This window comes from Triturus cristatus, chromosome 12 (genome assembly GCF_964204655.1).
Source record: "Triturus cristatus chromosome 12, aTriCri1.1, whole genome shotgun sequence".
NCBI classification, from domain to species: Eukaryota; Metazoa; Chordata; class Amphibia; order Caudata; family Salamandridae; genus Triturus; species Triturus cristatus.
Genome location: NC_140595.1, coordinates 661444417 through 661467110, shown reverse-complemented (window position 1 = coordinate 661467110; position 22694 = coordinate 661444417). Strand labels below are relative to the sequence as shown.

At 42.6% G+C, this 22694-nt stretch overlaps 15 non-coding genes across 15 annotated transcripts; 3 read left to right on the top strand and 12 right to left on the bottom strand.

The window, feature by feature from the left end:
• The first annotated feature begins 501 nt into the window (after positions 1-501).
• On the top strand, positions 502-596 carry TRNAI-UAU (transfer RNA isoleucine (anticodon UAU)). Its single transcript has 2 exons — positions 502-539; positions 561-596. It is a non-coding gene; the product is annotated as a tRNA-Ile (tRNA).
• A 1174-nt stretch (positions 597-1770) lies between these two features.
• On the bottom strand, positions 1771-1842 carry TRNAT-UGU (transfer RNA threonine (anticodon UGU)). Its single transcript has one exon. It is a non-coding gene; the product is annotated as a tRNA-Thr (tRNA).
• A 589-nt stretch (positions 1843-2431) lies between these two features.
• On the bottom strand, positions 2432-2513 carry TRNAS-GCU (transfer RNA serine (anticodon GCU)). The gene has a single exon. It is a non-coding gene; the product is annotated as a tRNA-Ser (tRNA).
• A 412-nt stretch (positions 2514-2925) lies between these two features.
• Positions 2926-3020, top strand: TRNAI-UAU (transfer RNA isoleucine (anticodon UAU)). The gene is made up of 2 exons: positions 2926-2963; positions 2985-3020. It is a non-coding gene; the product is annotated as a tRNA-Ile (tRNA).
• Positions 3021-4194: 1174 nt separating this feature from the next.
• On the bottom strand, positions 4195-4266 carry TRNAT-UGU (transfer RNA threonine (anticodon UGU)). Its single transcript has one exon. It is a non-coding gene; the product is annotated as a tRNA-Thr (tRNA).
• A 589-nt stretch (positions 4267-4855) lies between these two features.
• TRNAS-GCU (transfer RNA serine (anticodon GCU)) lies at positions 4856-4937 on the bottom strand. Its single transcript has one exon. It is a non-coding gene; the product is annotated as a tRNA-Ser (tRNA).
• A 1681-nt stretch (positions 4938-6618) lies between these two features.
• Positions 6619-6690, bottom strand: TRNAS-UGA (transfer RNA serine (anticodon UGA)). The gene has a single exon. It is a non-coding gene; the product is annotated as a tRNA-Ser (tRNA).
• A 1083-nt stretch (positions 6691-7773) lies between these two features.
• On the top strand, positions 7774-7868 carry TRNAI-UAU (transfer RNA isoleucine (anticodon UAU)). The gene is made up of 2 exons: positions 7774-7811; positions 7833-7868. It is a non-coding gene; the product is annotated as a tRNA-Ile (tRNA).
• A 3376-nt stretch (positions 7869-11244) lies between these two features.
• On the bottom strand, positions 11245-11316 carry TRNAT-UGU (transfer RNA threonine (anticodon UGU)). Its single transcript has one exon. It is a non-coding gene; the product is annotated as a tRNA-Thr (tRNA).
• Positions 11317-13652: 2336 nt separating this feature from the next.
• TRNAT-UGU (transfer RNA threonine (anticodon UGU)) lies at positions 13653-13724 on the bottom strand. Its single transcript has one exon. It is a non-coding gene; the product is annotated as a tRNA-Thr (tRNA).
• A 589-nt stretch (positions 13725-14313) lies between these two features.
• TRNAS-GCU (transfer RNA serine (anticodon GCU)) lies at positions 14314-14395 on the bottom strand. Its single transcript has one exon. It is a non-coding gene; the product is annotated as a tRNA-Ser (tRNA).
• Positions 14396-16074: 1679 nt separating this feature from the next.
• TRNAT-UGU (transfer RNA threonine (anticodon UGU)) lies at positions 16075-16146 on the bottom strand. Its single transcript has one exon. It is a non-coding gene; the product is annotated as a tRNA-Thr (tRNA).
• A 2999-nt stretch (positions 16147-19145) lies between these two features.
• Positions 19146-19227, bottom strand: TRNAS-GCU (transfer RNA serine (anticodon GCU)). The gene has a single exon. It is a non-coding gene; the product is annotated as a tRNA-Ser (tRNA).
• A 1665-nt stretch (positions 19228-20892) lies between these two features.
• TRNAT-UGU (transfer RNA threonine (anticodon UGU)) lies at positions 20893-20964 on the bottom strand. The gene has a single exon. It is a non-coding gene; the product is annotated as a tRNA-Thr (tRNA).
• Positions 20965-21553: 589 nt separating this feature from the next.
• On the bottom strand, positions 21554-21635 carry TRNAS-GCU (transfer RNA serine (anticodon GCU)). Its single transcript has one exon. It is a non-coding gene; the product is annotated as a tRNA-Ser (tRNA).
• Between the last annotated feature and the right edge of the window lie 1059 nt (positions 21636-22694).

Below are 22694 nucleotides of genomic sequence, written 5' to 3'. Positions count from 1 at the left end.
GGCTTTCCGACGAAGTTGGGATTTGAACCCACGCGTGCAGAGCACAATGGATTAGCAGTCCATCGCCTTAACCACTCGGCCACCTCGTCTGCCCTACAGCCCCATCTGAAACCTTGTTTCACAAAAGGTACTGAAGTGTCAATATACTGTACCTAAAAAAGAAAAAAACAGCTGAGGCAAGATCTCACATTCCACGTCTTCCCCCAATCAGGGACCTACATTTCATTTTTGGGAAATTCTTACTATGTGCTAATTACAAATATTCATAAGATTCCCCTAGACTTTGTCAGAACTGTCAAGATATAATTCTATGGGGTTTTGAATAGACAGAGCATATGTTATAGGACAATTATAGAATCTATTCCGTTTGGACTGTATTTTTAATAGTCATGATAACATGCTAGCATGTGAGTCGATCTTGCACAGTGAATGATGGAGCAGTGTCTGTCATCTACTTGGTCAGCTGTAGATGGCTCACCTGGGGAGATGTGCAAAGAGAGAGCTCCAGTGGCGCAATCGGTTAGCGCGCGGTACTTATACAGCAGTACTTGCACTGAGCCATGCCGAGGTTGTGAGTTCGAGCCTCACCTGGAGCAGCCGTGTTGTTTTTCATAAACCATTTCACAAAAAGTAAAGTTTAAACTCAGAGTATGGACGGCCCTTGCTAGAGAGTCTTTACTTCTTATAGGATCTACGTGTCCTACTCCTCTGGGTGCCAAATATCACATATCCTCCGCGATGCTCAGTTTAAACATTCCATGATGTGCCATCTTGCATTTCATGCAAACACCACATCAGTGCATTTAAAAATACATTTGTAGAATAATAAATATGATGAAAACTGTGTTCTCACATGATAACCATAAACTGAAGAGCTGCAAAAAATGCTGTATCAGCTACTTACAATAAAAGGTGACTCGAAAAAACTAGCAAAAGAAGAGCATCATCATATTAAAGGTTCTATTCACCATCTTGAGTTGCACCATAGCAGCTTATGGTGCCTTTCTGTTCAGAGTGTGCCTCCAATCCCACATTCATTTTTAATTTCTTTGCAGTTTAAAAACCAACAATTACTGCTCGAAGTTCACTTTTCAAAACCATTCAACCTATTAAATGTATTTCTCTAACCTATGAATGTGGTCCATGTTCACTTTTCCTCATCTTCATCTCGATACTCCTTTCCCAGAAACCAGGTTCACTTCTTCATTCAACCCACCCATCCAAAGTCACCAAATCTTTGAAGCAAGTCTGCCTATTCTCCCTTTCTCTCTATGTACAAGATACCTTGTATCATTTGAATGGACAGCAGGAGAGAAGGATATTTATGGTGAGTGGGGGTGGGGTTTTGAGGAGTAACCTCATTTGCCTAAGAGCCGGGGTATCTGGGAAAAAAAGTATTTTATGGGGGAAGACTTTCACATCTCCTTGGTGAAATTTGTAGGGCCTTATAACATCCTTTCTGTGGATGCAGATTCAGTCGGAACAGAGGTCCTAGTCCTCGCTCTGCCTTTCAAAGGAACTGTAAATATGCATGGCTTATTTGGCTTTGCCCGGCAGGGCTTGCCCGGCAGGGTGAGAATGGCGTTTGTCAGGCGTTCGTCAGGCGATCGGAAGGGGTGAGGCAATAATTTATAATTCAATGATCTTCATGATATTTTCTTGATAATATGAAAGCAGGAAAGGGAAGCTTGGCAATAAGCAATCCTAAAGCAAGGTGTGACTCCAGGGAAGAATGACTTGAAAACAACATACAGAAAGACTCATGTAAAAAGGCCCTGATGAGGCTTGAACTCATGACCCCTGGTTTACAAGACCAGTGCTCTGCCACTGAGCTACAAGGCCAGTCTGCACGCAGGATGTAAATTGCAACATGTATTCTTACTGAGGTATGAATATATCTATGATTTTGAGACTCTGTATGGAAACGTAGTTGCATATGAATGTCCACGTGCGCGCACACATTGAAGACCATGCTTAAGGCACTTTTTTTGGAAGTATGAAAAACTACATTTTCATATGAGAAAATAAGAGTTTTCGCATTCAAGACCATACCGATAGCTCTAGTTAGTATGTCTGCAATCAGTGACATATAGAGAACCCACTTATTAGAAGTGATCTGTCTCTGTGGGGCAGACATATGTTAACAGTCATTCATTTGAGACGGCCTAAACTTTAGGAGTAAGAGCTGCTTTCTTATCAATCTATTTATCCAAACTGGTTAATAAGCCAGGAGTGAGTGAAAGGCAATCCTCTGGAAACTCCATGAAAGATCTAATTTCTATTACGCACAAAATACTTCACTTTATTTGACATATTTGTTAAAATGGAACAGTCAGATGATCCCATCTAGCGGATCCTGGCTCTGTCTTGAAAGAGAGTGTAATTATACTACAAGAAATGCTGGCCATCAAAAGAGACTCTGATGGCTTTCCGACGAAGGTGGGATTCGAACCCACGCGTGCAGAGCACAATGGATTAGCAGTCCATCGCCTTAACCACTCGGCCACCTCGTCTGCCCTACAGCCCCATCTGAAACCTTGCTTCACAAAAGGTACTGAAGTGTCAATATACTGTACCTAAAAAAGAAAAAAACAGCTGAGGCAAGATCTCACATTCCACGTCTTCCCCCAATCAGGGACCTACATTTCATTTTTGGGAAATTCTTACTATGTGCTAATTACAAATATTCATAAGATTCCCCTAGACTTTGTCAGAACTGTCAAGATATAATTCTATGGGGTTTTGAATAGACAGAGCATATGTTATAGGACAATTATAGAATCTATTCCGTTTGGACTGTATTTTTAATAGTCATGATAACATGCTAGCATGTGAGTCGATCTTGCACAGTGAATGATGGAGCAGTGTCTGTCATCTACTTGGTCAGCTGTAGATGGCTCACCTGGGGAGATGTGAAAAGAGAGAGCTCCAGTGGCGCAATCGGTTAGCGCGCGGTACTTATACAGCAGTACTTGCACTGAGCCATGCCGAGGTTGTGAGTTCGAGCCTCACCTGGAGCAGCCGTGTTGTTTTTCATAAACCATTTCACAAAAAGTAAAGTTTAAACTCAGAGTATGGACGGCCCTTGCTAGAGAGTCTTTACTTCTTATAGGATCTACGTGTCCTACTCCTCTGGGTGCCAAATATCACATATCCTCCGCGATGCTCAGTTTAAACATTCCATGATGTGCCATCTTGCATTTCATGCAAACACCACATCAGTGCATTTAAAAATACATTTGTAGAATAATAAATATGATGAAAACTGTGTTCTCACATGATAACCATAAACTGAAGTGCTGCAAAAAATGCTGGATCAGCTACTTACAATAAAAGGTGACTCGAAAAAACTAGCAAAAGAAGAGCATCATCATATTAAAGGTTCTATTCACCATCTTGAGTTGCACCATAGCAGCTTATGGTGCTTTTCTGTTCAGAGTGTGCCTCCAATCCCACATTCATTTTTAATTTCTTTGCAGTTTAAAAACCAACAATTACTGCTCGAAGTTCACTTTTCAAAACCATTCAACCTATTAAATGTATTTCTCTAACCTATGAATGTGGTCCATGTTCACTTTTCCTCATCTTCATCTCGATACTCCTTTCCCAGAAACCAGGTTCACTTCTTCATTCAACCCACCCATCCAAAGTCACCAAATCTTTGAAGCAAGTCTGCCTATTCTCCCTTTCTCTCTATGTACAAGATACCTTGTATCATTTGAATGGACAGCAGGAGAGAAGGATATTTATGGTGAGTGGGGGTGGGGTTTTGAGGAGTAACCTCATTTGCCTAAGAGCCGGGGTATCTGGGAAAAAAAGTATTTTATGGGGGAAGACTTTCACATCTCCTTGGTGAAATTTGTAGGGCCTTATAACATCCTTTCTGTGGATGCAGATTCAGTCGGAACAGAGGTCCTAGTCCTCGCTCTGCCTTTCAAAGGAACTGTAAATATGCATGGCTTATTTGGCTTTGCCCGGCAGGGCTTGCCCGGCAGGGTGAGAATGGCGTTTGTCAGGCGTTCGTCAGGCGATCGGAAGGGGTGAGGCAATAATTTATAATTCAATGATCTTCATGATATTTTCTTGATAATATGAAAGCAGGAAAGGGAAGCTTGGCAATAAGCAATCCTAAAGCAAGGTGTGGCTCCAGGGAAGAATGACTTGAAAACAACATACAGAAAGACTCATGTAAAAAGGCCCTGATGAGGCTTGAACTCATGACCCCTGGTTTACAAGACCAGTGCTCTGCCACTGAGCTACAAGGCCAGTCTGCACGCAGGATGTAAATTGCAACATGTATTCTTACTGAGGTATGAATATATCTATGATTTTGAGACTCTGTATGGAAACGTAGTTGCATATGAATGTCCACGTGCGCGCACACATTGAAGACCATGCTTAAGGCACTTTTTTTGGAAGTATGAAAAACTACATTTTCATATGAGAAAATAAGAGTTTTCGCATTCAAGACCATACCGATAGCTCTAGTTAGTATGTCTGCAATCAGTGACATATAGAGAACCCACTTATTAGAAGTGATCTGTCTCTGTGGGGCAGACATATGTTAACAGTCATTCATTTGAGACGGCCTAAACTTTAGGAGTAAGAGCTGCTTTCTTATCAATCTATTTATCCAAACTGGTTAATAAGCCAGGAGTGAGTGAAAGGCAATCCTCTGGAAACTCCATGAAAGATCTAATTTCTATTACGCACAAAATACTTCACTTTATTTGACATATTTGTTAAAATGGAACAGTCAGATGATCCCATCTAGCGGATCCTGGCTCTGTCTTGAAAGAGAGTGTAATTATACTACAAGAAATGCTGGCCATCAAAAGAGACTCTGATGGCTTTCCGACGAAGGTGGGATTCGAACCCACGCGTGCAGAGCACAATGGATTAGCAGTCCATCGCCTTAACCACTCGGCCACCTCGTCTGCCCTACAGCCCCATCTGAAACCTTGCTTCACAAAAGGTACTGAAGTGTCAATATACTGTACCTAAAAAAGAAAAAAACAGCTGAGGCAAGATCTCACATTCCACGTCTTCCCCCAATCAGGGACCTACATTTTATTTTTGGGAAATTCTTACTATGTGCTAATTACAAATATTCATAAGATTCCCCTAGACTTTGTCAGAACTGTCAAGATATAATTCTATGGGGTTTTGAATAGACAGAGCATATGTTATAGGACAATTATAGAATCTATTCCGTTTGGACTGTATTTTTAATAGTCATGATAACATGCTAGCATGTGAGTCGATCTTGCACAGTGAATGATGGAGCAGTGTCTGTAATCTACTTGGTCAGCTGTAGATGGCTCACCTGGGGAGATGTGAAAAGAGAGAGCTCCAGTGGCGCAATCGGTTAGCGCGTGGTACTTATACAGCAGTACTTGCACTGAGCCATGCCGAGGTTGTGAGTTCGAGCCTCACCTGTAGCAGCCGTGTTGATTTTCATAAACCATTTCACAAAAAGTAAAGTTTAAACTCAGAGTATGGACGGCCCTTGCTAGAGAGTCTTTACTTCTTATAGGATCTACGTGTCCTACTCCTCTGGGTGCCAAATATCACATATCCTCCGCGATGCTCAGTTTAAACATTCCATGATGTGCCATCTTGCATTTCATGCAAACACCACATCAGTGCATTTAAAAATACATTTGTAGAATAATAAATATGATGAAAACAGTGTTCTCACATGATAACCATAAACTGAAGAGCTGCAAAAAATGCTGTATCAGCTACTTACAATAAAAGGTGACTCGAAAAAACTAGCAAAAGAAGAGCATCATCATATTAAAGGTTCTATTCACCATCTTGAGTTGCACCATAGCAGCTTATGGTGCTTTTCTGCTCAGAGTGTGCCTCCAATCCCACATTCATTTTTAATTTCTTTGCAGTTTAAAAACCAACAATTACTGCTCGAAGTTCACTTTTCAAAACCATTCAACCTATTAAATCTATTTCTCTAACCTATGAATGTGGTCCATGTTCACTTTTCCTCATCTTCATCTCGATACTCCTTTCCCAGAAACCAGGTTCACTTCTTCATTCAACCCACCCATCCAAAGTCATCAAATCTTTGAAGCAAGTCTGCCTATTCTCCCTTTCTCTCTATGTACAAGATACCTTGTATCATTTGAATGGACAGCAGGAGAGAAGGATATTTATGGTGAGTGGGGGTGGGGTTTTGAGGAGTAACCTCATTTGCCTAAGAGCCGGGGTATCTGGGAAAAAAAGTATTTTATGGGGGAAGACTTTCACATCTCCTTGGTGAAATTTGTAGGGCCTTATAACATCCTTTCTGTGGATGCAGATTCAGTCGGAACAGAGGTCCTAGTCCTCGCTCTGCCTTTCAAAGGAACTGTAAATATGCATGGCTTATTTGGCTTTGCCCGGCAGGGCTTGCCCGGCAGGGTGAGAATGGCGTTTGTCAGGCGTTCGTCAGGCGATCGGAAGGGGTGATGCAATAATTTATAATTCAATGATCTTCATGATATTTTCTTGATAATATGAAAGCAGGAAAGGGAAGCTTGGCAATAAGCAATCCTAAAGCAAGGTGTGACTCCAGGGAAGAATGACTTGAAAACAACATACAGAAAGACTCATGTAAAAAGGCCCTGATGAGGCTTGAACTCATGACCCCTGGTTTTCAAGACCAGTGCTCTGCCACTGAGCTACAAGGCCAGTCTGCACGCAGGATGTAAATTGCAACATGTATTCTTACTGAGGTATGAATATATCTATGATTTTGAGACTCTGTATGGAAACGTAGTTGCATATGAATGTCCACGTGCGCGCACACATTGAAGACCATGCTTAAGGCACTTTTTTTGGAAGTATGAAAAACTACATTTTCATATGAGAAAATAAGAGTTTTCGCATTCAAGACCATACCGATAGCTCTAGTTAGTATGTCTGTAATCAGTGACATATAGAGAACCCACTTATTAGAAGTGATCTGTCTCTGTGGGGCAGACATATGTTAACAGTCATTCATTTGAGACGGCCTAAACTTTAGGAGTAAGAGCTGCTTTCTTATCAATCTATTTATCCAAACTGGTTAATAAGCCAGGAGTGAGTGAAAGGCAATCCTCTGGAAACTCCATGAAAGATCTAATTTCTATTACGCACAAAATACTTCACTTTATTTGACATATTTGTTAAAATGGAACAGTCAGATGATCCCATCTAGCGGATCCTGGCTCTGTCTTGAAAGAGAGTGTAATTATACTACAAGAAATGCTGGCCATCAAAAGAGACTCTGATGGCTTTCCGACGAAGGTGGGATTTGAACCCACGCGTGCAGAGCACAATGGATTAGCAGGCCATCGCCTTAACCACTCGGCCACCTCGTCTGCCCTACAGCCCCATCTGAAACCTTGTTTCACAAAAGGTACTGAAGTGTCAATATACTGTACCTAAAAAAGAAAAAAACAGCTGAGGCAAGATCTCACATTCCACGTCTTCCCCCAATCAGGGACCTACATTTCATTTTTGGGAAATTCTTACTATGTGCTAATTACAAATATTCATAAGATTCCCCTAGACTTTGTCAGAACTGTCAAGATATAATTCTATGGGGTTTTGAATAGACAGAGCATATGTTATAGGACAATTATAGAATCTATTCCGTTTGGACTGTATTTTTAATAGTCATGATAACATGCTAGCATGTGAGTCGATCTTGCACAGTGAATGATGGAGCAGTGTCTGTCATCTACTTGGTCAGCTGTAGATGGCTCACCTGGGGAGATGTGCAAAGAGAGAGCTCCAGTGGCGCAATCGGTTAGCGCGCGGTACTTATACAGCAGTACTTGCACTGAGCCATGCCGAGGTTGTGAGTTCGAGCCTCACCTGGAGCAGCCGTGTTGTTTTTCATAAACCATTTCACAAAAAGTAAAGTTTAAACTCAGAGTATGGACGGCCCTTGCTAGAGAGTCTTTACTTCTTATAGGATCTACGTGTCCTACTCCTCTGGGTGCCAAATATCACATATCCTCCGCGATGCTCAGTTTAAACATTCCATGATGTGCCATCTTGCATTTCATGCAAACACCACATCAGTGCATTTAAAAATACATTTGTAGAATAATAAATATGATGAAAACTGTGTTCTCACATGATAACCATAAACTGAAGAGCTGCAAAAAATGCTGTATCAGCTACTTACAATAAAAGGTGACTCGAAAAAACTAGCAAAAGAAGAGCATCATCATATTAAAGGTTCTATTCACCATCTTGAGTTGCACCATAGCAGCTTATGGTGCCTTTCTGTTCAGAGTGTGCCTCCAATCCCACATTCATTTTTAATTTCTTTGCAGTTTAAAAACCAACAATTACTGCTCGAAGTTCACTTTTCAAAACCATTCAACCTATTAAATGTATTTCTCTAACCTATGAATGTGGTCCATGTTCACTTTTCCTCATCTTCATCTCGATACTCCTTTCCCAGAAACCAGGTTCACTTCTTCATTCAACCCACCCATCCAAAGTCACCAAATCTTTGAAGCAAGTCTGCCTATTCTCCCTTTCTCTCTATGTACAAGATACCTTGTATCATTTGAATGGACAGCAGGAGAGAAGGATATTTATGGTGAGTGGGGGTGGGGTTTTGAGGAGTAACCTCATTTGCCTAAGAGCCGGGGTATCTGGGAAAAAAAGTATTTTATGGGGGAAGACTTTCACATCTCCTTGGTGAAATTTGTAGGGCCTTATAACATCCTTTCTGTGGATGCAGATTCAGTCGGAACAGAGGTTCTAGTCCTCGCTCTGCCTTTCAAAGGAACTGTAAATATGCATGGCTTATTTGGCTTTGCCCGGCAGGGTGAGAATGGCGTTTGTCAGGCGTTCGTCAGGCGATCGGAAGGGGTGAGGCAATAATGTATAATTCAATGATCTTCATGATATTTTCTTTTTTTTTTTTTTTTTTTTTTTTTTTAAAAACCTTTATTTGTGCATCTTAAAAGAACAAATACGGGCCTACAACCGTCAGGCCGGCCACGATACAATGAAGCACTGATATCCACATTACATCCCCCGTGCGTCAATGGTCAGGATTAACAACGAGTTATGAGTCACCTACTGGAGATATCTTTGACACCCGGGGAAGGAGAAGTGAAGGTTAATTTTAAGTTTTTAGATTATTTTATCAGAGAAAAGAGTCAATGAAGGATAAGAACAAAGGAGATTCGAGTCCGCAAGATAGCCTCCCCACACGGGAGAGCAGCAACATCAGTAAGAACAACAATGGAAATTAAAAACTCAAACAGTGAGGCGGTGCAGAAATATAACAGGATAGTCACATGAGCAAGTACGCACCCCTCCGGAGCCGCCCCCACTTGATCCACCCCACACCCGGACCCCGAATCGAAGAAAGTAGAGCGCAGAGACATAGAAGAAAAAAGGCCCATAGAACTAATTAAGAACAGAGTATTATCCCCCCACCCTACACCAATGCGGAGGCTACGGCCTACCCCCCCCCGACATAGTGCCTGTCGCCCAATGAACCCGAAATATAGAGAAGAGAGAAAGTGGGAATAGAGTAAAGAAAATAAGAAAACAGAAAAGAAGGTGGGGAGGAGCCCACGGGACACCAGAGCGCCCCGAACCATCAGCCAGTCATGGCCCCCACACACTGAGAGCCCACTACTCCAAAAAACGGCATGCGAAGATACCATGGCACCACAGTGTAAGCGAATGGATACAAGTCGCGATGAGTGCGCGCAAAACAGACATACAGTTCCAGTCCCAGGCCAGCCCGTCCATAAACCCTGTCAATAGAAATCAGTCTAGCCCTGGCCCGATCGCGGGCGTGGGATTAAACCAGCCCCTGCATGAAGGCCCCGTGTCCCGAGCAGACAAAGACAAGATGGCCGCTCGTGAAAGGATGGTGAAGTAGGATCACGAAATGGCCGCCGACCATCGGTTGAGGTCCCTCTTTGCACCACATAAAATCCAAACCTGGCAATTAAGGTACAGGAGTTCCACAAAAAATAAGCCGTGGTCCACCGCGGACGGTTCCTCGACGCAGTTAGGTATCGCTCAACAGGATAGTCCAGCGGACGCGGCGAGGCAGGCAACAATGAAGCAGGCAGCCATGACCAGGGGGACAAAGTGTCCGCAGTTGAGGTGTAGAGCGGTGTACCCTGAGCGCCGGGAGCGCCAGGTGAAGGCATCAGTGTAGCACAGTCATACACCGCCATTGCGTCCCCGCAAGTGGACAAAAGCACCGGGAGACCCACGCCCTGTAGATGACAAACTGTGCGCTCACGACCCGCAGCCGACAGTATGGGGTCAAGCCGCTCACTCAGCGCTTGCAGGCCAGCGCACAGCTGTAGTTGGAAGTCCCGCAGGGCAGCCAGAACGGAGCCGCATGTCAGCGGAGGCTGGGCCCCCACAGCGGCAGCAATCCGGGACGGCACCGTGGAGCTGGTGTCCGTAAGAGGGAGGGCGAAGTGGGCAGCGGGCGAGACCGGAGTAGCACCCCCCAGCCTCGAGCAGGCACTCAGCGCCATGTTTTGCCGCTATACGTTGCAATGGCCGAGGGGGGGGGGGGAGTCGTGGCAAGGAGTCAATTCCCCTCAGGTCTACGCCGCAACGGGAACGGCCGACAGTCGCTTCTCTTCTCGCAGGTTCCCTTCGCCGCTGGCTAGGCAATAGGCGAAGGGGGCAGCAGCATCCCACAGCGCGGTCATCAGAGCGGGGCAGGAGACACGCCGCACCGGGCCCACCCCACAGCTCCAGCCCGGCCGGCACAGGGTGCAGAAGGTGTCCGGCCGTCCCTCTCCGGGCTCATCCGGCAGCGATCCGTGGTGCGAGGGGAGATCGGGACCGCGGGGCTCAGGTTAGCGCTCGCTGGTCCGGTAACTGCGGAGCTTCCAGGGGGCCAGCAAAGGCCGTAATGGCGCAGGATTTCAGTGCCGAAGACAAAAGCACACAGAACTCGGGCATCCGGGCGGGCTGAGACTCCGGGAAAGCGGCAGCACGGCCAGCGCGTCTTCGCACACGTTTTCCTCGAAAATCGGCGAGGATGGGCATCAGGATAGTAGTCCGAGGCCACGGACCGACGGAGCCGGGCGCTCAAGCGTCTGCTCCGGTCGCCATCTTGGCTCCTCCTCCGATATTTTCTTGATAATATGAAAGCAGGAAAGGGAAGCTTGGCAATAAGCAATCCTAAAGCAAGGTGTGACTCCAGGGAAGAATGACTTGAAAACAACATACAGAAAGACTCATGTAAAAAGGCCCTGATGAGGCTTGAACTCATGACCCCTGGTTTACAAGACCAGTGCTCTGCCACTGAGCTACAAGGCCAGTCTGCACACAGGATGTAAATTGCAACATGTATTCTTACTGAGGTATGAATATATCTATGATTTTGAGACTCTGTATGGAAACGTAGTTGCATATGAATGTCCACGTGCGCGCACACATTGAAGACCATGCTTAAGGCACTTTTTTTGGAAGTATGAAAAACTACATTATCATATGAGAAAATAAGAGTTTTCGCATTCAAGACCATACCGATAGCTCTAGATAGTATGTCTGCAATCAGTGACATATAGAGAACCCACTTATTAGAAGTGATCTGTCTCTGTGGGGCAGACATATGTTAACAGTCATTCATTTGAGACGGCCTAAACTTTAGGAGTAAGAGCTGCTTTCTTATCAATCTATTTATCCAAACTGGTTAATAAGCCAGGAGTGAGTGAAAGGCAATCCTCTGGAAACTCCATGAAAGATCTAATTTCTATTACGCACAAAATACTTCACTTTATTTGACATATTTGTTAAAATGGAACAGTCAGATGATCCCATCTAGCGGATCCTGGCTCTGTCTTGAAAGAGAGTGTAATTATACTACAAGAAATGCTGGCCATCAAAAGAGACTCTGATGGCTTTCCGACGAAGGTGGGATTCGAACCCACGCGAGCAGAGCACAATGGATTAGCAGTCCATCGCCTTAACCACTCGGCCACCTCGTCTGCCCTACAGCCCCATCTGAAACCTTGCTTCACAAAAGGTACTGAAGTGTCAATATACTGTACCTAAAAAAGAAAAAAACAGCTGAGGCAAGATCTCACATTCCACGTCTTCCCCCAATCAGGGACCTACATTTCATTTTTGGGAAATTCTTACTATGTGCTAATTGCAAATATTCATAAGATTCCCCTAGACTTTGTCAGAACTGTCAAGATATAATTCTATGGGGTTTTGAATAGACAGAGCATATGTTATAGGACAATTATAGAATCTATTCCGTTTGGACTGTATTTTTAATAGTCATGATAACATGCTAGCATGTGAGTCGATCTTGCACAGTGAATGATGGAGCAGTGTCTGTCATCTACTTGGTCAGCTGTAGATGGCTCACCTGGGGAGATGTGAAAAGAGAGAGCTCCAGTGGCGCAATCGGTTAGCGCGCGGTACTTATACAGCAGTACTTGCACTGAGCCATGCCGAGGTTGTGAGTTCGAGCCTCACCTGTAGCAGCCGTGTTGTTTTTCATAAACCATTTCACAAAAAGTAAACTTTAAACTCAGAGTATGGACGGCCCTTGAGAGAGTCTTTACTTCTTATAGGATCTACGTGTCCTACTCCTCTGGGTGCCAAATATCACATATCCTCCGCGATGCTCAGTTTAAACATTCCATGATGTGCCATCTTGCATTTCATGCAAACACCACATCAGTGCATTTAAAAATACATTTGTAGAATAATAAATATGATGAAAACAGTGTTCTCACATGATAACCATAAACTGAAGAGCTGCAAAAAATGCTGTATCAGCTACTTACAATAAAAGGTGACTCGAAAAAACTAGCAAAAGAAGAGCATCATCATATTAAAGGTTCTATTCACCATCTTGAGTTGCACCATAGCAGCTTATGGTGCTTTTCTGCTCAGAGTGTGCCTCCAATCCCACATTCATTTTTAATTTCTTTGCAGTTTAAAAACCAACAATTACTGCTCGAAGTTCACTTTTCAAAACCATTCAACCTATTAAATGTATTTCTCTAACCTATGAATGTGGTCCATGTTCACTTTTCCTCATCTTCATCTCGATACTCCTTTGCCAGAAACCAGGTTCACTTCTTCATTCAACCCACCCATCCAAGGTCACCAAATCTTTGAAGCAAGTCTGCCTATTCTCCCTTTCTCTCTATGTACAAGATACCTTGTATCATTTGAATGGACAGCAGGAGAGAAGGATATTTATGGTGAGTGGGGGTGGGGTTTTGAGGAGTAACCTCATTTGCCTAAGAGCCGGGGTATCTGGGAAAAAAAGTATTTTATGGGGGAAGACTTTCACATCTCCTTGGTGAAATTTGTAGGGCCTTATAACATCCTTTCTGTGGATGCAGATTCAGTCGGAACAGAGGTCCTAGTCCTCGCTCTGCCTTTCAAAGGAACTGTAAATATGCATGGCTTATTTGGCTTTGCCCGGCAGGGTGAGAATGGCGTTTGTCAGGCGTTCGTCAGGCGATCGGAAGGGGTGAGGCAATAATGTATAATTCAATGATCTTCATGATATTTTCTTGATAATATGAAAGCAGGAAAGGGAAGCTTGGCAATAAGCAATCCTAAAGCAAGGTGTGACTCCAGGGAAGAATGACTTGAAAACAACATACAGAAAGACTCATGTAAAAAGGCCCTGATGAGGCTTGAACTCATGACCCCTGGTTTACAAGACCAGTGCTCTGCCACTGAGCTACAAGGCCAGTCTGCACACAGGATGTAAATTGCAACATGTATTCTTACTGAGGTATGAATATATCTATGATTTTGAGACTCTGTATGGAAACGTAGTTGCATATGAATGTCCACGTGCGCGCACACATTGAAGACCATGCTTAAGGCACTTTTTTTGGAAGTATGAAAAACTACATTTTCATATGAGAAAATAAGAGTTTTCGCATTCAAGACCATACCGATAGCTCTAGATAGTATGTCTGCAATCAGTGACATATAGAGAACCCACTTATTAGAAGTGATCTGTCTCTGTGGGGCAGACATATGTTAACAGTCATTCATTTGAGACGGCCTAAACTTTAGGAGTAAGAGCTGCTTTCTTATCAATCTATTTATCCAAACTGGTTAATAAGCCAGGAGTGAGTGAAAGGCAATCCTCTGGAAACTCCATGAAAGATCTAATTTCTATTACGCACAAAATACTTCACTTTATTTGACATATTTGTTAAAATGGAACAGTCAGATGATCCCATCTAGCGGATCCTGGCTCTGTCTTGAAAGAGAGTGTAATTATACTACAAGAAATGCTGGCCATCAAAAGAGACTCTGATGGCTTTCCGACGAAGGTGGGATTCGAACCCACGCGTGCAGAGCACAATGGATTAGCAGTCCATCGCCTTAACCACTCGGCCACCTCGTCTGCCCTACAGCCCCATCTGAAACCTTGCTTCACAAAAGGTACTGAAGTGTCAATATACTGTACCTAAAAAAGAAAAAAACAGCTGAGGCAAGATCTCACATTCCACGTCTTCCCCCAATCAGGGACCTACATTTCATTTTTGGGAAATTCTTACTATGTGCTAATTACAAATATTCATAAGATTCCCCTAGACTTTGTCAGAACTGTCAAGATATAATTCTATGGGGTTTTGAATAGACAGAGCATATGTTATAGGACAATTATAGAATCTATTCCGTTTGGACTGTATTTTTAATAGTCATGATAACATGCTAGCATGTGAGTCGATCTTGCACAGTGAATGATGGAGCAGTGTCTGTCATCTACTTGGTCAGCTGTAGATGGCTCACCTGGGGAGATGTGAAAAGAGAGAGCTCCAGTGGCGCAATCGGTTAGCGCGCGGTACTTATACAGCAGTACTTGCACTGAGCCATGCCGAGGTTGTGAGTTCGAGCCTCACCTGTAGCAGCCGTGTTGTTTTTCATAAACCATTTCACAAAAAGTAAAGTTTAAACTCAGAGTATGGACGGCCATTGAGAGAGTCTTTACTTCTTATAGGATCTACGTGTCCTACTCCTCTGGGTGCCAAATATCACATATCCTCCGCGATGCTCAGTTTAAACATTCCATGATGTGCCATCTTGCATTTCATGCAAACACCACATCAGTGCATTTAAAAATACATTTGTAGAATAATAAATATGATGAAAACAGTGTTCTCACATGATAACCATAAACTGAAGAGCTGCAAAAAATGCTGTATCAGCTACTTACAATAAAAGGTGACTCGAAAAAACTAGCAAAAGAAGAGCATCATCATATTAAAGGTTCTATTCACCATCTTGAGTTGCACCATAGCAGCTTATGGTGCTTTTCTGCTCAGAGTGTGCTTCCAATCCCACATTCATTTTTAATTTCTTTGCAGTTTAAAAACCAACAATTACTGCTCGAAGTTCACTTTTCAAAACCATTCAACCTATTAAATGTATTTCTCTAACCTATGAATGTGGTCCATGTTCACTTTTCCTCATCTTCATCTCGATACTCCTTTGCCAGAAACCAGGTTCACTTCTTCATTTAACCCACCCATCCAAGGTCACCAAATCTTTGAAGCAAGTCTGCCTATTCTCCCTTTCTCTCTATGTACAAGATACCTTGTATCATTTGAATGGACAGCAGGAGAGAAGGATATTTATGGTGAGTGGGGGTGGGGTTTTGAGGAGTAACCTCATTTGCCTAAGAGCCGGGGTATCTGGGAAAAAAAGTATTTTATGGGGGAAGACTTTCACATCTCCTTGGTGAAATTTGTAGGGCCTTATAACATCCTTTCTGTGGATGCAGATTCAGTCGGAACAGAGGTCCTAGTCCTCGCTCTGCCTTTCAAAGGAACTGTAAATATGCATGGCTTATTTGGCTTTGCCCGGCAGGGCTTGCCCGGCAGGGTGAGAATGGCGTTCGTCAGGCGTTCGTCAGGCGATCGGAAGGGGTGATGCAATAATTTATAATTCAATGATCTTCATGATATTTTCTTGATAATATGAAAGCAGGAAAGGGAAGCTTGGCAATAAGCAATCCTAAAGCAAGGTGTGACTCCAGGGAAGAATGACTTGAAAACAACATACAGAAAGACTCATGTAAAAAGGCCCTGATGAGGCTTGAACTCATGACCCCTGGTTTACAAGACCAGTGCTCTGCCACTGAGCTACAAGGCCAGTCTGCACGCAGGATGTAAATTGCAACATGTATTCTTACTGAGGTATGAATATATCTATGATTTTGAGACTCTGTATGGAAACGTAGTTGCATATGAATGTCCACGTGCGCGCACACATTGAAGACCATGCTTAAGGCACTTTTTTTGGAAGTATGAAAAACTACATTTTCATATGAGAAAATAAGAGTTTTCGCATTCAAGACCATACCGATAGCTCTAGTTAGTATGTCTGCAATCAGTGACATATAGAGAACCCACTTATTAGAAGTGATCTGTCTCTGTGGGGCAGACATATGTTAACAGTCATTCATTTGAGACGGCCTAAACTTTAGGAGTAAGAGCTGCTTTCTTATCAATCTATTTATCCAAACTGGTTCATAAGCCAGGAGTGAGTGAAAGGCAATCCTCTGGAAACTCCATGAAAGATCTAATTTCTATTACGCACAAAATACTTCACTTTATTTGACATATTTGTTAAAATGGAACAGTCAGATGATCCCATCTAGCGGATCCTGGCTCTGTCTTGAAAGAGAGTGTAATTATACTACAAGAAATGCTGGCCATCAAAAGAGACTCTGATGGCTTTCCGATGAAGGTGGGATTCGAACCCACGCGTGCAGAGCACAATGGATTAGCAGTCCATCGACTTAACCACTCGGCCACCTCGTCTGCCCTACAGCCCCATCTGAAACCTTGCTTCACAAAAGGTACTGAAGTGTCAATATACTGTACCTAAAAAAGAAAAAAACAGCTGAGGCAAGATCTCACATTCCACGTCTTCCCCCAATCAGGGACCTACATTTCATTTTTGGGAAATTCTTACTATGTGCTAATTACAAATATTCATAAGATTCCCCTAGACTTTGTCAGAACTGTCAAGATATAATTCTATGGGGTTTTGAATAGACAGAGCATATGTTATAGGACAATTATAGAATCTATTCCGTTTGGACTGTATTTTTAATAGTCATGATAACATGCTAGCATGTGAGTCGATCTTGCACAGTGAATGATGGAGCAGTGTCTGTCATCTACTTGGTCAGCTGTAGATGGCTCACCTGGGGAGATGTGAAAAGAGAGAGCTCCAGTGGCGCAATCGGTTAGCGCGCGGTACTTATACAGCAGTACTTGCACTGAGCCATGCCGAGGCTGTGAGTTCGAGCCTCACCTGTAGCAGCCGTGTTGATTTTCATAAACCATTTCACAAAAAGTAAAGTTTAAACTCAGAGTATGGACGGCCCTTGCTAGAGAGTCTTTACTTCTTATAGGATCTATGTGTCCTACTCCTCTGGGTGCCAAATATCACATATCCTCCGCGATGCTCAGTTTAAACATTCCATGATGTGCCATCTTGCATTTCATGCAAACACCACATCAGTGCATTTAAAAATACATTTGTAGAATAATAAATATGATGAAAACAGTGTTCTCACATGATAACCATAAACTGAAGAGCTGCAAAAAATGCTGTATCAGCTACTTACAATAAAAGGTGACTCGAAAAAACTAGCAAAAGAAGAGCATCATCATATTAAAGGTTCTATTCACCATCTTGAGTTGCACCATAGCAGCTTATGGTGCTTTTCTGCTCAGAGTGTGCCTCCAATCCCACATTCATTTTTAATTTCTTTGCAGTTTAAAAAACAACAATTACTGCTCGAAGTTCACTTTTCAAAACCATTCAACCTATTAAATGTATTTCTCTAACCTATGAATGTGGTCCATGTTCACTTTTCCTCATCTTCATCTCGATACTCCTTTGCCAGAAACCAGGTTCACTTCTTCATTCAACCCACCCATCCAAGGTCACCAAATCTTTGAAGCAAGTCTGCCTATTCTCCCTTTCTCTCTATGTACAAGATACCTTGTATCATTTGAATGGACAGCAGGAGAGAAGGATATTTATGGTAAGTGGGGGTGGGGTTTTGAGGAGTAACCTCATTTGCCTAAGAGCCGGGGTATCTGGGAAAAAAAGTATTTTATGGGGGAAGACTTTCACATCTCCTTGGTGAAATTTGTAGGGCCTTATAACATCCTTTCTGTGGATGCAGATTCAGTCGGAACAGAGGTCCTAGTCCTCGCTCTGCCTTTCAAAGGAACTGTAAATATGCATGGCTTATTTGGCTTTGCCCGGCAGGGTGAGAATGGCGTTTGTCAGGCGTTCGTCAGGCGATCGGAAGGGGTGAGGCAATAATGTATAATTCAATGATCTTCATGATATTTTCTTGATAATATGAAAGCAGGAAAGGGAAGCTTGGCAATAAGCAATCCTAAAGCAAGGTGTGACTCCAGGGAAGAATGACTTGAAAACAACATACAGAAAGACTCATGTAAAAAGGCCCTGATGAGGCTTGAACTCATGACCCCTGGTTTACAAGACCAGTGCTCTGCCACTGAGCTACAAAGCCAGTCTGCACACAGGATGTAAATTGCAACATGTATTCTTACTGAGGTATGAATATATCTATGATTTTGAGACTCTGTATGGAAACGTAGTTGCATATGAATGTCCACGTGCGCGCACACATTGAAGACCATGCTTAAGGCACTTTTTTTGGAAGTATGAAAAACTACATTTTCATATGAGAAAATAAGAGTTTTCGCATTCAAGACCATACCGATAGCTCTAGATAGTATGTCTGCAATCAGTGACATATAGAGAACCCACTTATTAGAAGTGATCTGTCTCTGTGGGGCAGACATATGTTAACAGTCATTCATTTGAGACGGCCTAAACTTTAGGAGTAAGAGCTGCTTTCTTATCAATCTATTTATCCAAACTGGTTAATAAGCCAGGAGTGAGTGAAAGGCAATCCTCTGGAAACTCCATGAAAGATCTAATTTCTATTACGCACAAAATACTTCACTTTATTTGACATATTTGTTAAAATGGAACAGTCAGATGATCCCATCTAGCGGATCCTGGCTCTGTCTTGAAAGAGAGTGTAATTATACTACAAGAAATGCTGGCCATCAAAAGAGACTCTGATGGCTTTCCGACGAAGGTGGGATTCGAACCCACGCGTGCAGAGCACAATGGATTAGCAGTCCATCGCCTTAACCACTCGGCCACCTCGTCTGCCCTACAGCCCCATCTGAAACCTTGCTTCACAAAAGGTACTGAAGTGTCAATATACTGTACCTAAAAAAGAAAAAAACAGCTGAGGCAAGATCTCACATTCCACGTCTTCCCCCAATCAGGGACCTACATTTCATTTTTGGGAAATTCTTACTATGTGCTAATTGCAAATATTCATAAGATTCCCCTAGACTTTGTCAGAACTGTCAAGATATAATTCTATGGGGTTTTGAATAGACAGAGCATATGTTATAGGACAATTATAGAATCTATTCCGTTTGGACTGTATTTTTAATAGTCATGATAACATGCTAGCATGTGAGTCGATCTTGCACAGTGAATGATGGAGCAGTGTCTGTCATCTACTTGGTCAGCTGTAGATGGCTCACCTGGGGAGATGTGAAAAGAGAGAGCTCCAGTGGCGCAATCGGTTAGCGCGCGGTACTTATACAGCAGTACTTGCACTGAGCCATGCCGAGGTTGTGAGTTCGAGCCTCACCTGTAGCAGCCGTGTTGTTTTTCATAAACCATTTCACAAAAAGTAAACTTTAAACTCAGAGTATGGACGGCCCTTGAGAGAGTCTTTACTTCTTATAGGATCTACGTGTCCTACTCCTCTGGGTGCCAAATATCACATATCCTCCGCGATGCTCAGTTTAAACATTCCATGATGTGCCATCTTGCATTTCATGCAAACACCACATCAGTGCATTTAAAAATACATTTGTAGAATAATAAATATGATGAAAACAGTGTTCTCACATGATAACCATAAACTGAAGAGCTGCAAAAAATGCTGTATCAGCTACTTACAATAAAAGGTGACTCGAAAAAACTAGCAAAAGAAGAGCATCATCATATTAAAGGTTCTATTCACCATCTTGAGTTGCACCATAGCAGCTTATGGTGCTTTTCTGCTCAGAGTGTGCCTCCAATCCCACATTCATTTTTAATTTCTTTGCAGTTTAAAAAACAACAATTACTGCTCGAAGTTCACTTTTCAAAACCATTCAACCTATTAAATGTATTTCTCTAACCTATGAATGTGGTCCATGTTCACTTTTCCTCATCTTCATCTCGATACTCCTTTGCCAGAAACCAGGTTCACTTCTTCATTCAACCCACCCATCCAAGGTCACCAAATCTTTGAAGCAAGTCTGCCTATTCTCCCTTTCTCTCTATGTACAAGATACCTTGTATCATTTGAATGGACAGCAGGAGAGAAGGATATTTATGGTGAGTGGGGGTGGGGTTTTGAGGAGTAACCTCATTTGCCTAAGAGCCGGGGTATCTGGGAAAAAAAGTATTTTATGGGGGAAGACTTTCACATCTCCTTGGTGAAATTTGTAGGGCCTTATAACATCCTTTCTGTGGATGCAGATTCAGTCGGAACAGAGGTCCTAGTCCTCGCTCTGCCTTTCAAAGGAACTGTAAATATGCATGGCTTATTTGGCTTTGCCCGGCAGGGTGAGAATGGCGTTTGTCAGGCGTTCGTCAGGCGATCGGAAGGGGTGAGGCAATAATGTATAATTCAATGATCTTCATGATATTTTCTTGATAATATGAAAGCAGGAAAGGGAAGCTTGGCAATAAGCAATCCTAAAGCAAGGTGTGACTCCAGGGAAGAATGACTTGAAAACAACATACAGAAAGACTCATGTAAAAAGGCCCTGATGAGGCTTGAACTCATGACCCCTGGTTTACAAGACCAGTGCTCTGCCACTGAGCTACAAGGCCAGTCTGCACACAGGATGTAAATTGCAACATGTATTCTTACTGAGGTATGAATATATCTATGATTTTGAGACTCTGTATGGAAACGTAGTTGCATATGAATGTCCACGTGCGCGCACACATTGAAGACCATGCTTAAGGCACTTTTTTTGGAAGTATGAAAAACTACATTTTCATATGAGAAAATAAGAGTTTTCGCATTCAAGACCATACCGATAGCTCTAGATAGTATGTCTGCAATCAGTGACATATAGAGAACCCACTTATTAGAAGTGATCTGTCTCTGTGGGGCAGACATATGTTAACAGTCATTCATTTGAGACGGCCTAAACTTTAGGAGTAAGAGCTGCTTTCTTATCAATCTATTTATCCAAACTGGTTAATAAGCCAGGAGTGAGTGAAAGGCAATCCTCTGGAAACTCCATGAAAGATCTAATTTCTATTACGCACAAAATACTTCACTTTATTTGACATATTTGTTAAAATGGAACAGTCAGATGATCCCATCTAGCGGATCCTGGCTCTGTCTTGAAAGAGAGTGTAATTATACTACAAGAAATGCTGGCCATCAAAAGAGACTCTGATGGCTTTCCGACGAAGGTGGGATTCGAACCCACGCGTGCAGAGCACAATGGATTAGCAGTCCATCGCCTTAACCACTCGGCCACCTCGTCTGCCCTACAGCCCCATCTGAAACCTTGCTTCACAAAAGGTACTGAAGTGTCAATATACTGTACCTAAAAAAGAAAAAAACAGCTGAGGCAAGATCTCACATTCCACGTCTTCCCCCAATCAGGGACCTACATTTCATTTTTGGGAAATTCTTACTATGTGCTAATTACAAATATTCATAAGATTCCCCTAGACTTTGTCAGAACTGTCAAGATATAATTCTATGGGGTTTTGAATAGACAGAGCATATGTTATAGGACAATTATAGAATCTATTCCGTTTGGACTGTATTTTTAATAGTCATGATAACATGCTAGCATGTGAGTCGATCTTGCACAGTGAATGATGGAGCAGTGTCTGTCATCTACTTGGTCAGCTGTAGATGGCTCACCTGGGGAGATGTGAAAAGAGAGAGCTCCAGTGGCGCAATCGGTTAGCGCGCGGTACTTATACAGCAGTACTTGCACTGAGCCATGCCGAGGTTGTGAGTTCGAGCCTCACCTGTAGCAGCCGTGTTGTTTTTCATAAACCATTTCACAAAAAGTAAAGTTTAAACTCAGAGTATGGACGGCCATTGAGAGAGTCTTTACTTCTTATAGGATCTACGTGTCCTACTCCTCTGGGTGCCAAATATCACATATCCTCCGCGATGCTCAGTTTAAACATTCCATGATGTGCCATCTTGCATTTCATGCAAACACCACATCAGTGCATTTAAAAATACATTTGTAGAATAATAAATATGATGAAAACAGTGTTCTCACATGATAACCATAAACTGAAGAGCTGCAAAAAATGCTGTATCAGCTACTTACAATAAAAGGTGACTCGAAAAAACTAGCAAAAGAAGAGCATCATCATATTAAAGGTTCTATTCACCATCTTGAGTTGCACCATAGCAGCTTATGGTGCTTTTCTGCTCAGAGTGTGCTTCCAATCCCACATTCATTTTTAATTTCTTTGCAGTTTAAAAACCAACAATTACTGCTCGAAGTTCACTTTTCAAAACCATTCAACCTATTAAATGTATTTCTCTAACCTATGAATGTGGTCCATGTTCA